At 38.7% G+C, this 13,294-nt stretch overlaps 1 pseudogene; it reads left to right on the top strand.

The window, feature by feature from the left end:
* Nucleotides 1-1,508: 1,508 nt before the first annotated feature.
* The window catches only part of LOC103744588, a 54,143-nt pseudogene continuing 42,357 nt past the window's right edge, over nt 1,509-13,294 (top strand).

Consider the following 13,294-nt stretch of genomic DNA (forward strand, 5'->3'; position numbering starts at 1 on the left):
TAGAAGAAGCTTTTCATAGCACTCCTCCCCATCTCCTGGCTCCTAAAATCTTTCTGCTTCCTCTTTCATGATGTTTCCTGAGCCTTGGAGGGGCTAATAAATTTTCTATGGGTGTGTACTATGTACTCAGTTTAGGACTGAGTACTCAACACTCTTGTATAAGGGAAATACTCTTAAAACGTAACAGGGCTGGGGCTGGAGAGATGGCTCAGTGGTTAAAAGCACAGACTGCTCTTCCAGAGGACCCTGGTTTGAGTCCCAGCACCCACGTGGTGGCTAACAACCACCCATAACTCCCATTTCCAGGGGATCAAAAACCTTCTGCTGACCTCCAAGGGCATTGCATGAGAGGGGTGCACTTACACCCATGCAGGCAATACACTCATATACAGAAAATAAAAATAATAAATATTTTCTAATAAAACATAACAGGGCTTAGGAAGTTCAATTGTTTTGGTTAAGTCTGAATGAAGGTTAGTGTTCATGTTTAGGATAAGGTAAGTAATCTGTGACTCTGGGACTAGTTATTCCACATACACGAGGAAGGAGAGGCGGTATCTCCCAGTGTGAAATCATTGTCTGTCTTAATGTTACTGGGGAAATTTGGGGAGCCCCATGTTGGGCACCATATGCTACTGGGAAACTGGTGTTCCTTCTTTTGGGGTTCTTAGTCTTGTTAATAAAAGAACTTAGAAATGGACTTGAAAGGAAGGTTGAGGACAATTTTATTAGAGTTTGACATTGAGAGGCAACATGGCAGGCAAGCTGTAAATGTCAGAAGCCATTGGGAGAAAGGAGAGGAAGACAGGTAGACACGCCTTTTGAGTTCAGCAATGGAGATGAGCAAGCAGCCTTGTGGGGTGGATAGCTTCAGAGAAAGTAAGAAAGCCCAAGTACCAGAGAGAGCATGCTTAGGCTTTTGCCTTTATCTGAAAGGAGATGGAAAACAAGAAAATGGAAAAATTACATTTTTCTAAGTTAGGATTCCAAAAAGTGGGCCAACTTAACAAAGGTGCATAGCCAAGCTCTGTGAACTACACTGAGAAAGGGTTTCTGGGGAGGAAAAGTACAATATCTCATTAAGGAGACAATTATTCCTCCCCTTTCCCCAGCATGTCTTCAATTACATCAGATTTCCTAGAAGGGGAAGGAGAGGAAGCAAGGGCCAAACACAACAGAAAACAACACATCTCTTGGCAGGTGACTGACAAACCAGCTCTTATAAAAGAATGTTAGTTCTTCACCCAAGGCCAGGGATAGAATTTAGATTTATATTGTATTCTTCTGACCAGGAGGAAGTAGCTGACTAGTAATGGACTTCAACAAAGCCTAGACACCTCCACTTTTTCATACGGTAATCTAATTATTTATTAATTATTTCAGATAGGACCTCTCTATATTATTAGCTGGCCTCAAACTCAGAACTTGCTATGTAGACCAGGCTGACCTCTGTCCTCAAACAGTCTTCCTCCTCTGCCTTTGCCATGCTGTAATCACAGCTGTGTACCATGAGATTTGACTCCTGTGCCATTATACCTGCCTTCATATGGTAAGTTAAATTCCAAGGAGGCACTTTGCCTTCTAGCATTACCAGGGAATTCGAGGTGGGATCCAAAGTCCATGAGGGAGAAGTCCATCTTCAATAGCCTGCCATTATCTTTCAAGATACCTAACACTAGCACCAGCCTCAGGAAGTGGTAATCGCAAGAAATTAAGACCAGGGAGTTTGGAGGAGTACCAAACACAGATGCCTCCCTTCCTTGATGTATGACCTCAAAATTGCTTTCTCTGTCTTAGCTTCATCTGTAAATTGGTAATAAAAAATCAGTTCCCAGACAATGGTGTTGTGTGTTCAACACATAGAAGGAAACATTGTTTTTCCCTTCAAAATTCTGAGAGGAAAATCTACAGGGGAATTATGTGAATGAGTTTTATAGCCAGGGCTGGTAAAATGATAAGAACTAGAAGCATCAAATGTCGGTGAGCACATGGTGCAACCAAGATTTTTTTACATTTGTGGTAACCTGGAGTGTAATTAATTTTGAAATATTTTAACAGTTCCTTATAAAATTAAATACCAATACACTTGACAACTCAGAAATTTCACTCATACGTAATTGCATAAGGGAAATCAAAGTATCTGTCTTCCTTAAAGATGTCTATAAATATGTTCACATCAGCTTTATCCATAATCACTAACTACTGGGAACAACTGAAGCATTATTTCAGAGGGGAATGGGCAAATATATACATATATAGTGGAATACTACTTGGATGTAAAAAGGAATGAAACTCTGGAACAGTACCCACAAAAACATGGATCATTGTCAAAATACTATGTGACATAAAATCAACCTTACACAGAGTTTGTAATGTATGACCATTTCAGCAAAGATTGAAACAGGCAAAAGTGATATATGGCCAAAAAGGGAGGTTGATTGGAGCAGAAACTAAAGGAACTTTCTAGAATGAAACTAGTGTTCTATAATTTGGTAGGGGGTTGAATATATGCATTTGTCAATACATAATAATCTCTTAGTTTTTACACTTTGTTATACATAAATTTACTTTCAACAAAGAGAAAGAGCTAGAAATGAATACTGAACCCTACCTGATGCTGTGCACACAAGTTATGTGTTTAGGATTTACATCTAATGTCTGCAATTCACTATGAAATACATAAAAAATGGAATATGGAATGAGTAAACCAAGTTTCCCCATATCTGTGAACTTGTACCTAAGAGGCATGAGCAGGAAGATTGCCACAAGTTTAAGGCCAGGCTGGTGTCTATAGTGGGTTCCAGATTGGCCAGAGCTACATAATGAGACCCTTTCTCAAAAAACAAAAAAAGATGAACAGAATATGGCTGAAAGGATTAGTGTGTGAATGTAAATCCAGTAAAATGCTAGATATAAAGGCAGCATAATATGGAAAAAGAAGGCTTGGCTCAGTCAGCAAAATGTCTGCTGTGTAAACACAAGGACCGTATTTTGAGTCCCCAGCACCTACATAAAAGCCAGCCATGAAGGTGCTGACTATAATCCCAGTGCTGGAGATGGAGACACAGGCAGATGTCTAAAGGTCATTAGCCAGTCAGCCTAGCTGAATCTGAGAGCTTCGAATTCAGTGAGAGATCCTGTCTTAGTAAATTAGATGTAGAGCGATCAAGGAAGAGACTTGATGTTGACTTTTGGCCTCTCCATGGGCACACATGTGTACATACCCACTCACACATACACATACAACATACAAACTCATACACAAAGGTGGATAAATATAAGTTAAGGGTAGCTAAGCAATTGTTAAATGAAGAATGCAAGCATTGGAAGAATTCAGGTGTATACTGTAAAAGTTTCCAACTTTCTGAATAGTTGAAAAGTTCTACAATGAAATATTGGGAGACTATGCTGTATGAGCACTTGTGTATTCCATCTCTCTCTTCCTGGAATTGACAGGTGGGGGCATTTATCCCCTGCTGAGGCACAGTCCTCAGTTTCTCATCTTCCCATATATTTCTCTTTTACTTCAGGGTTTTGCTTGTGGTGTTTTTTTTTTTTTTTTTTTTTTTTTTTTTTTCTGGATCCTTCCAGTATACTCTGCAGCACTTTCAAGTTCTAGATATCTTTGCATCTCATCTTCTTAGCCATTACCAGTGACCATCTTTGAGTCATTTACATGCCTGTCCTCAGTGGACCTCAGCCATGATAACTCAAATTTCCTGAATCTTCCCAAGGCTGCCCTCCATAGGATGGTTTTGTGTCCTCAGAGAACAGATGACACCTGCGATGGTGCGTGGAGGAACCGGAGACTCAAAGGGTGACTTGGTCTATTTAATGCTATTGCTTTAATTTTTTCATTAGATTAAACCAATTAGTACACAAAATAAGGGGTTTCCATATGGCATTTTTATGCATTGCTTCTGTTGGTCCCTTCCACTTACCTCTCCCAGCTCCCTGGTCCTCTTCCTCTCTGTCCCCTTCCTCCTCACACTAGTTCCCTTTCTGCTTTCATGTCGCATTTATTCTATTACCCTCCAGTGCCGATTCTTAATAGATGTATTTGTTTTTGTGCTTGATGGTGTTACACCTGGAGGCATTCTAAAAAATTATGATTTTAATTTTATGTGTATGAGTGTATTTATTGTCTCATACAGGTGTTAAGTGCACCCATATCCTGCAATGCCCAAGGAGGTCAGAAGAAGGCATCAGATCCCCTGGAACTGGAGTTATGGATACTTGTTAGTTACGGATACTTGTTAGTCGCCATGTAGATGCTGAGAATTGAACCTGGGTCCTATGTAAGTGCAGTCAGTGCTCTTAATTGCTGAGCAATCTCTCCAGCCCCATGGGGGTATTTATTAATTCTAAGAATCAGAATATGAGATTTACAGCACAAGGATAAGGGCTGTCACACTGACATTTTATAGTGTTGTATTAGTCAGGGTTCTCCAAAGAAACAGAACCGGTAGAATGAATATGTATAGAGATTTATCAGCTTAGCTCATAGGATAGAGTCCGAGTAGTCCAACAATGGCTGCACCACACTGGAGAGGCTGAGAATCCGTAGTCGCTCAGTCCACAAGACTGGATGTCTCAGTAGTCCCAATCTGGCGCTGAAGGTCTGACAAATTCCAAAAGATCAGCTAGTCTTCAGTCTACAGCAGCAAGATGAACTCACCAGCAAGAGAGAAGGCAAGCAGCAAAAAGCCCTGCGTTCTCCTCTGCCCTTGGTCTTTTATACCGGCTGCCATCAGAAGGTAACACCCACATTTAGGGTGTGTATTCTGGCTTTAGATGATCCAATCAAGAAGATCTCTTTCATTTCAGTTAATCTCAGATCCAATCAAGTTGACACCCAGGATTAGCCATCACAAGTGTCAAGATCACTAATATAGAAGTCAGATCACTAATCTTGTCCTGCTCTTCAAGTAACTGGGTGCACTTTAAGATTGAATTATTTGCACTCTAGGATCAACCCCTTAAACTCTAAAATATTAGAGATGGTATAAAGATTGTTTCATTACTAACTAGAGCCAGGTACTTTGATCAAGTCCAGGTTTGAAATCTTATATTACTTAGAATACCTAATCTATTTATAATACCATATCCTTTTGGCCATGTGATATTAGGCAAGGTACCTATACTTTTTGAAAAGTGACTTTTCTTATCTGCAAAACAGGAATAACAATAATAGCCAAACCAATAATAATACATCTGCCCACCATGTCTGTGGCATATCATTCTGCATCCATGAATTAAAAAAAATTTATTTATTATTTTTATTTTATGTGTATGTGTATCTGTGTATTTCCTGCATGTAGGTAAGTGCACCCATGTCGTGCAATGCCTGTGGGGGTCAGAAGAGGCTGTCAGATCCCCTGGGACTGGAGTTATGGACAGTTATTAGCTGCCATGTGGGTGCTGGGATTTGAACCTGGGTCTTCTGCAAGAACAATCAGTGTTCTTAACCACTGAGCCATGTCTCCAGCCCCTTGCATCCATGAATTTAATGAACTCTGGGTTGAAAATATTCAGAAAAACCACTTTACCACTTTCCTCTTACTGACTCTGCCCTAAACGTGCTCTTGGAGAGCTCCAGACCAGCCTGGTGAGCTAGTCAGAGCCCTGCCCACTTGGTCACCATCTCCCCACTCTAGGGATTAGGCATGGAAAGCTCTGCTCCAGCTCCTGACCAGCCTAAAGGGCTAGTTAGAACCAGTCCACTCTGCCACAGTCTCCACACTCATAGTCCTAATTGTGATTTCCCACTTCACACACAGGACCAGCTGGTAATCACCCCGTCTCTCCAAAAAAAATCAAAGTGAGAACCTGAAGCACAAATCAACTAATTATTCATACCTGATTAAAAATCAACCAAGCTACAATAAAAACAGAACCAAACTTCCACTCAATAAAGGGAGGCTAGAATTTCATATCAGGCACAGAGCCAACAACAAAAACAACAAAAATTCAATAAGCCCAGGTCACATCACAAAAACACAAATAATATGAAAAACCAAGATAATATTTTCCCATCGAATCTCACCAGTGTTATGGAAGTGTTGTACAATGAGAACTAACCAGAGGAACCTCGGGACACAGAATTTAAAAGAACAATCATAAACATGATCAAAGAATTCAAGGACTTTAAAGAACACACAAACACCTCAAGGAACTCAAAGAGGACAGGAGTAAACTCCTGACTGAAGTTCAAGAAAATACAAACACAAGGCTGAATGAGATGACTAAGACAATTGAGGATTGGAAAAGTGAATTCATGAAAGAGACATATTGAAGAAAACTCAAGCTGAGATGAAGGTGGAGTTAAACTCAATAAGCCAGTTAGAAAGACAGGGCAGAGTCTTACTAGGAGAACAAAGCAAATGGAAAACAGAATATCAAGAACTGAAGGTTGGCCATGAGTGGTGGTGCACACCTTTAATCCCAGCCCCGAGGTGGGGAGGCAGAAGCAGGCAGATTTCTGTGAGTTCAAGGCCAGCCTAGTCTACATAGTAAGTTCCAGGCCAGATGGGGCTACAGGGAGACCCTGTCTCAGAGGTTAAGAGCATTGACTGCTCTTGCAGAGGACCTGGGTTCAATTCCCAGCACCCACATGGCAGCTACGAACCGTCCTTAACTCCAGCTCTAGGGAAATCGGAAGCCCTCTTCTGACCTCCGCAGCATTGCCCAACACGGGTGCACTCACATACATGCAGGCAATACACTCATACACAAAAAATAAAAGAAAATAATAAATAAAATTTACCCCCCCCCAAAAGGAATTGAAGGTTGGAGAATTGGACTACTCAAGCAAAGAATATGAAAAATTAAAAAAATACATAAAATATGCAGGAGCTGTAGGACACCATGAAAAGATGAAATCTATGAATTATAGGTATGGATGGAGAAGATTTTGAGGTCAATGCTATTGACCAGACCTTCAATAGGATTACGGAAGAAACTTCCCTAAATTAAGGAAAGATAAAACTATATGATATAAGAAGCACAGAACACCAGATAGACTGAACCAGAAAAGAAACTCCCCATGGCATATAGTAAAAACACTGACTATACAGCACAAAGCAAAGGTACTGAAAGCTTCAAGAGTAAAACAGCTAATTACATATAAAAGAAAACCCATCATAATAATAGCTGACTTTTCAATGCAAACTTTAAAAGCCAGAGGAGTCTGGAGCTATGTATTCCAAAGTCTAAATGACCACAGATGCCAACCCAGATGACCTTTTCCAGCAAAACTGTCCATCATAGTTGAAAGAGAAAGAAAAATCTTCCAGTATATAAACAGGCTGAAAGAATTCATGTCTACCAAACCAGCCCTACAGAGAATACTCAAAGCAATACAAAGGACTGAAGAAAGAAATAACCATACCCAAGAGGCTATGGAAAGAAAATAAATGAAGCTATAATTATGGAAACACAAAACAGGACTAAGAACACAAACAGAAAAAATTACAGTAACCAATCTATCTTTTTGTTGTCTATAAGAAACTCATCTTTCCTTCAAGGACAGGCACTACCTTAGCATGAAAGGATGGAAAAACATTATTCTAAGCAAATGGGATCAACAAACAAGCAGACAAACCAGGCATGATGATGTATGTCTTTAATCCCAGCACTCTGAGATCAAGGTCAGCCTGGTCTCTGTAGTGAATTCTAGGCAGCTGGGGCTACAGGGAGACCCCGTCTCAAAAAGAAAGAAACAAGCAGGTGTTGCTATCCTAATATCTGACAAAATAGACTTCACACTAAAATTAATCAGAGGAGATAAAGAGGGTCACTTCATTCTGCTTAAGGGAATAATTAACCAAGAAGACACTGCAATCATAAACATATGCACCAAACTATGGCACACCTAATTTTATGAAACAAATACTACTGGACTTCAAGACACAGATTAACCTCAACTCAGTAGCAGTGGGTGTTTTCAATACCCCACTTTCTCTAACAGATAAGTCATCTGGATAAAGAATAAACAGGGGAAACATCTGAATTAAATGATATACATCAAACAGACCTAGCAGACATCTACAGAATATTGCACTCAAGCACCAAAGAATAAACATTCTACTCAGCAGCCCCTGGAAGTTTCTCTAAAATAGATCAAATACCAGGGCACCAAACAAACCTCAATTAAGTAAAAAATTGGAAATAATTCCATGTGTCCTATTTGGATCACAATGCAATAAAGCTTAAAATCAACAGCAAAAGAAGCTCTAGTAGCCACACAAACTCATGGAGAGTAAGAACACATCAGTGAATGATGAATGAGTCAAAGGGAAAAAAAACGAAGAAAGAAATAAAAATATTCCTGGAACTAAATAAAAATGAAAACACAACACAATAACCCCCCCTCCCCGGGACATATTGAAAGCAATCCTAAGACGGAATTTTATAGCTGTGAGTACCTACATTTAAAAATCAGAAAGAGGGGCTGGAGAGATGGCTGTCTGCTCTTCCAGAGGACCCAGGTTCCATTTCCAGCACCCACATGGTGGCAAACAACCATCCATTACTTCAGTTCCAGGGGCTCCGATGCCATCTTCTGGGATCTGCAGGCATTGCATGACATGGGTATATTTACATGGAGGCAAAAGACTTATAAACACAAAATAAAAATAAGTTTATAAAAATTTTAAATCAGAGAGGACAAATAAATGACTTAATGATACAACTTAGGCATCTGGAAAAACAAGAACAAACAAATCCAAATCCAGCAGATGAAAGAATAAAAATGAGAGCAGAAATCAATGAAATATAGACAAAGAAAACAATACAAAGAATCAATGAATCTAAAAGGCAGTTAAGATATATAAGATAGATCTTTAGCCTAGCTAACTAAAAAAAAAATAAGCAAACTCAAATCAACAATTTAAAAGATGAAAAAGGAAACATTACAAAAGACACCAGAGAAATCAAGAACACAATAAGGGAATAATTTAAAACCTACACTCTATTAAATTTGAATATCTAAAAGAAATGGATAAATTTCTAGATTCAATGGGACCACCAAAGTTAAACCAAGAAGAGATCGACTTAAACAGATTCATAACAAATAAGGAGATGAAACTAGTAATACAAAGCCTCCTGGCTATAAAAAAGCCCAGATCCAGATGGATTCACAGTAGAATTTTACCAGACCTTCAAAGAAGTAGTATCAATACTGCTTAGCTTATTAAAACAGAAAGAAACACAGAGAGAGAACTCTAAAACTCCTTCTATGAAACCAGTATTACTCTGATACCCAAACCAGGCAAAGACACAACAAAAAGAAAACTATTAGCCAATATCTTTGATGAATAGAGATGCAAAAATTATCAATAAAATGCTTGCAAACTGCATATAAGCACACATCAAAATGAACATCCACCGTGATCAAGCTGATTTTATTCCAGAGATGCAGGCATGATTTAATATACACAAGTCAATAAATCATATAAATGGACTTAAAATCTATTCTAGTTACTTTCTGTTGTGATAAAAACACTGACCAAAACCAACTCAGAGAGGAAAGGGTTTATTTGGCTTATAGCACAGTCCTTTATCAAAGGATGCTAAGGCAGGACTTCAGGGCAGGAACCTGGAGCACAGACCATGGAGGTATGCTGCTTACTGGCTTGCTCATCTGGACCATGCTCAGCCTACTTTCTGAAACAAATCAGAACAACCTGCCCAGGGGTGGCACTGCCCACAGTAGGCTGGGCCTTCACATATCTCTCAAAAATGAAGAAAATGCCCACAGACATGGTCACAGGCCAGTCCAATGGAAGCAATTCCCCAACTGAGGCTCTCAACCCAGGTATATCAAGTTGATAACTAAAGCTATCCAGCACAAAGACAAACATCATAAGATCATCTTTCTAGATGTAGAAAAGGACTTTGGTAAGTTACAACATAACTTCGTGATAAAAGTTCTAGAGGGAATTAGACTGGACGGAACATATTTCAACATAATTAAGGCTATATATGACAAACCCACAGCCAACATCATTCTAAATGGAGGAAAACTTGAAGCATTCCTGTTAAAATCAGGACCAAGACAAAACTATCCACTATTTTCACTCCTTTTCAATATAGTGCTTGAAACCATAGCTAGACCAATAAAAAGAATGAAATTAGAGGGGTACAAATTAGAAAAGAAATAAAATTGTCCATATTTACAGATGATATGCTATTATACATAGGAAATTCTAAGAATACTACCAGAAAACTCCTAGAAATGATCAACACTTTTGACAAAGTGGTAGCAAAAATCAGTTTACAAAAATCAGTAGACTTTTTATATACCAATAATAAGCCATTAGAGAAAGAGATCATGGAGACACTTCCATTCACATAGCCTCAAAAAATCTAGGAATAAACCTAACCAAAGATGTTAAAGATCTCTACAATGAAAACTTTCAATCTTTGAAGAAAGAGATTTAAGAAAATACTAGAAGATGGAAAGACCTCCCATACTTACAGATTGGTAGACTTAATAATGACCATCTTACCAAAAGCAATGTACATATTCAATGCATTCCCAATCAAAACACCTATGACATTTTCCACAGAAATAGACAAAAACATACTAAAATTTATATGAAGCCACAAAAGACCTCTGATAGCCAAAGCAATCCTGAGCAAAAAAACCAATACTGGAGGTATGACCATGTCAGCTTTTAAATTATACTGCAGAGCTATATTGATAAAAACAGCATGCTATTGGCACAAAAACAGACATGTAGATCAATGGATCAAAACAGAAGACCCAAACATGAGTGCTTAAAATTTCAGCTACCTAATATTTGACAAGGTACCAAGAATACACACTGGAGGAAAGACAACATCTTCAACAAATGGTACTAGGAAAACTGGATCTCCATGTGTAAGAAAATGAAACCAGGGGCTGGAGAGATGAATCAGTGGTTAAGAGCACTGACTGCTCTTACAGAGGTCCCATGTTTGGTTCTCAGCACCTACATGGTGGCTAACAGCCATCCATAACTCCAGTTCCAAGGGATCTGATGTCCTCGTCTGGCGTCTGAGGGCATTGTGTATTTGTAGTGCACTTACATATGTGCAGGCAAAACATTCATATACATAAAATAAATACAGCTAAAAAATGAAGCTAGACCCATATCTATCACCCTGCACAAAATGCACTTCAAATTGATCAAAGACAACAGTGTAAAACTGAAATGCTGAAGCTGTTAGAAGAAAACATAGGTATTGACCCTTTACGATGTAGATAGAGGAAAGGACTTTCTAAATTAGACTTGGCTTGCTCAGGAATTAAGGTCAACAATTGACAAATGGAACCTCATTAAACTAAAAAGCTCTGTACAGAAAAGGAAACAACTAATCAAACGATGAGGAAGCCCACAGAGTGGGAGAACATCTTTGCTATATATATGATAGAGCATTAATTTCCAGAATATACAAAGAACTAAAAAATAAAGAATTAATAAAACATATGACCCAATTAAAAATGGGCTACAGATATGAATAGAGAGTTCTCAAAGATGAAATAAAAATAGCTAAGAAATTACTTTAAAAAGTGTTTAACATCCCTAGTAACTAGGGAAATGCTAGTTAAGATTACTTTAAAATTTTATCTTATATCAGTCAGAATGGCTAAGATCAAGAAATCAAATTACTATAAATGCTGGAGAGGATCTGGGGAAAGGGAAACACTCATTCTCTGATGGTGGGATTGCAGACTGGTGCAGCCAGTATGGAAATCAGTGTGGAGAACTCTTAACTAAAAATAGATCTAGGGGCTGGAGAGATGGCTCAGTGGTTAATAGCACTGACTATTCTTGCAGAGAATCCACATTTGATTTCCAGTACCTACATGGCAGCTGACAACCATCCTTAACTCCAGTTCCAGGGGATTGATGCTGTCTTCTGACCTCTGTGGGCATTGCATGACATGGGTGTGCTTACACACATGCAGGCAATATACTCATACACATAAAATAAAAAATAAAATATTTGAAGACAAAACAGAACAAATAAAAATTGATCTACCACATGATTTAGCCATACCACTCCTTGGCATATACCCGAAGGACTTGATATCCTACTATAAAGATACTTGCCCAGCCATGTTTATTGCTATTCTTTTCATGATATCTAGGAAATGGAAACAACCTGAATATCCCTCAACTGATGAATGGATAATGAAAATGTACATTTACACAATGGAATTCTCTTCAGTGGTAAAGGAACATGAAATCATGAAATTTACAGATAAATGAACGAAACTAGAAACTATTAATACTAAATGTAACCCAGACTCAGAAAAACAAGTATGTTCTCTCTAATTTATGGATCCTGGCACCAAATCTTTAGATGTGAGAATATATCCTGATGCTATGGCAGGAGCCAGGAAATTGGAACAGAATCTTGGGGAAAGAGGGGAAGAAGGAGCTCAAGAGGGGGTTAGTAGAAGACAGACGTCATCCAGGGGCAAATGGGGAAAATGAGGAGTACTTTTACTGGGGAGGAAGAAGGGAGGGTTATACAAGAAGAGGGAGAGAGAGGAAAGAGAGATAAATAATGCTTATATGGTATGAAACACCAAAGGGAAATGTAGTTTTTAATAAGCCTACTGAAAAATACATATATAATACAAATGTGAGTGTATGTGTATAGCTGAAGGTTATGTAACAAAAACCACGGTATTAGGCAAGGGGAACCTCACTTTGAGTTGTTGGTCAGGATCGTCCAAGAGACTCTCAAAATAGTATAGGCTATTGCCACAGCCCTTGGTTGCCTCCCAGAACTTGAAGGTAAGACCTTACTGCTGAAGACACCACATACTTTGGACACAGGACTTGGAGCAATTGATTGGGAACTGACCTGGAAGCTTCCTCCCCAAAGACTAGCTCTCACAGTATCAGAAGGTATCATGAAAGCTGCCAATCATGTGAAATCATGTGAACATCTCAGTTCCTGACACATGGTCAGTATGCGTCCAAATTAGTTGCTACCACTGTCACACTACCCTTGTTACTGCTGTATCCATTGCTGTTTCTGCACTGGGATAAACTGGAAAACTAGCACATGTATATTTAGCTGCAAATACCCTCCAAGGGCTTCATGTTTCTCTCTCTAGGAAAGACTTTTATTGTTATTCTTTTTTCAATTTAAATAAAGTTAACTTAGATATATTTCTCTCTGATTTAGAATTGCTAGAAATATTTGCAGTAACTATAGGAGGTGTGCTTTACTTTCTAAGCCATATTGATTTTTTTCGGAAAGGATGTCATATTAAAAATAAGGATCCATT

Source organism: Nannospalax galili, unplaced genomic scaffold (genome assembly GCF_000622305.1).
Source record: "Nannospalax galili isolate Female #2095 unplaced genomic scaffold, S.galili_v1.0 scaffold660, whole genome shotgun sequence".
Lineage (NCBI taxonomy): Eukaryota > Metazoa > Chordata > Mammalia > Rodentia > Spalacidae > Nannospalax > Nannospalax galili.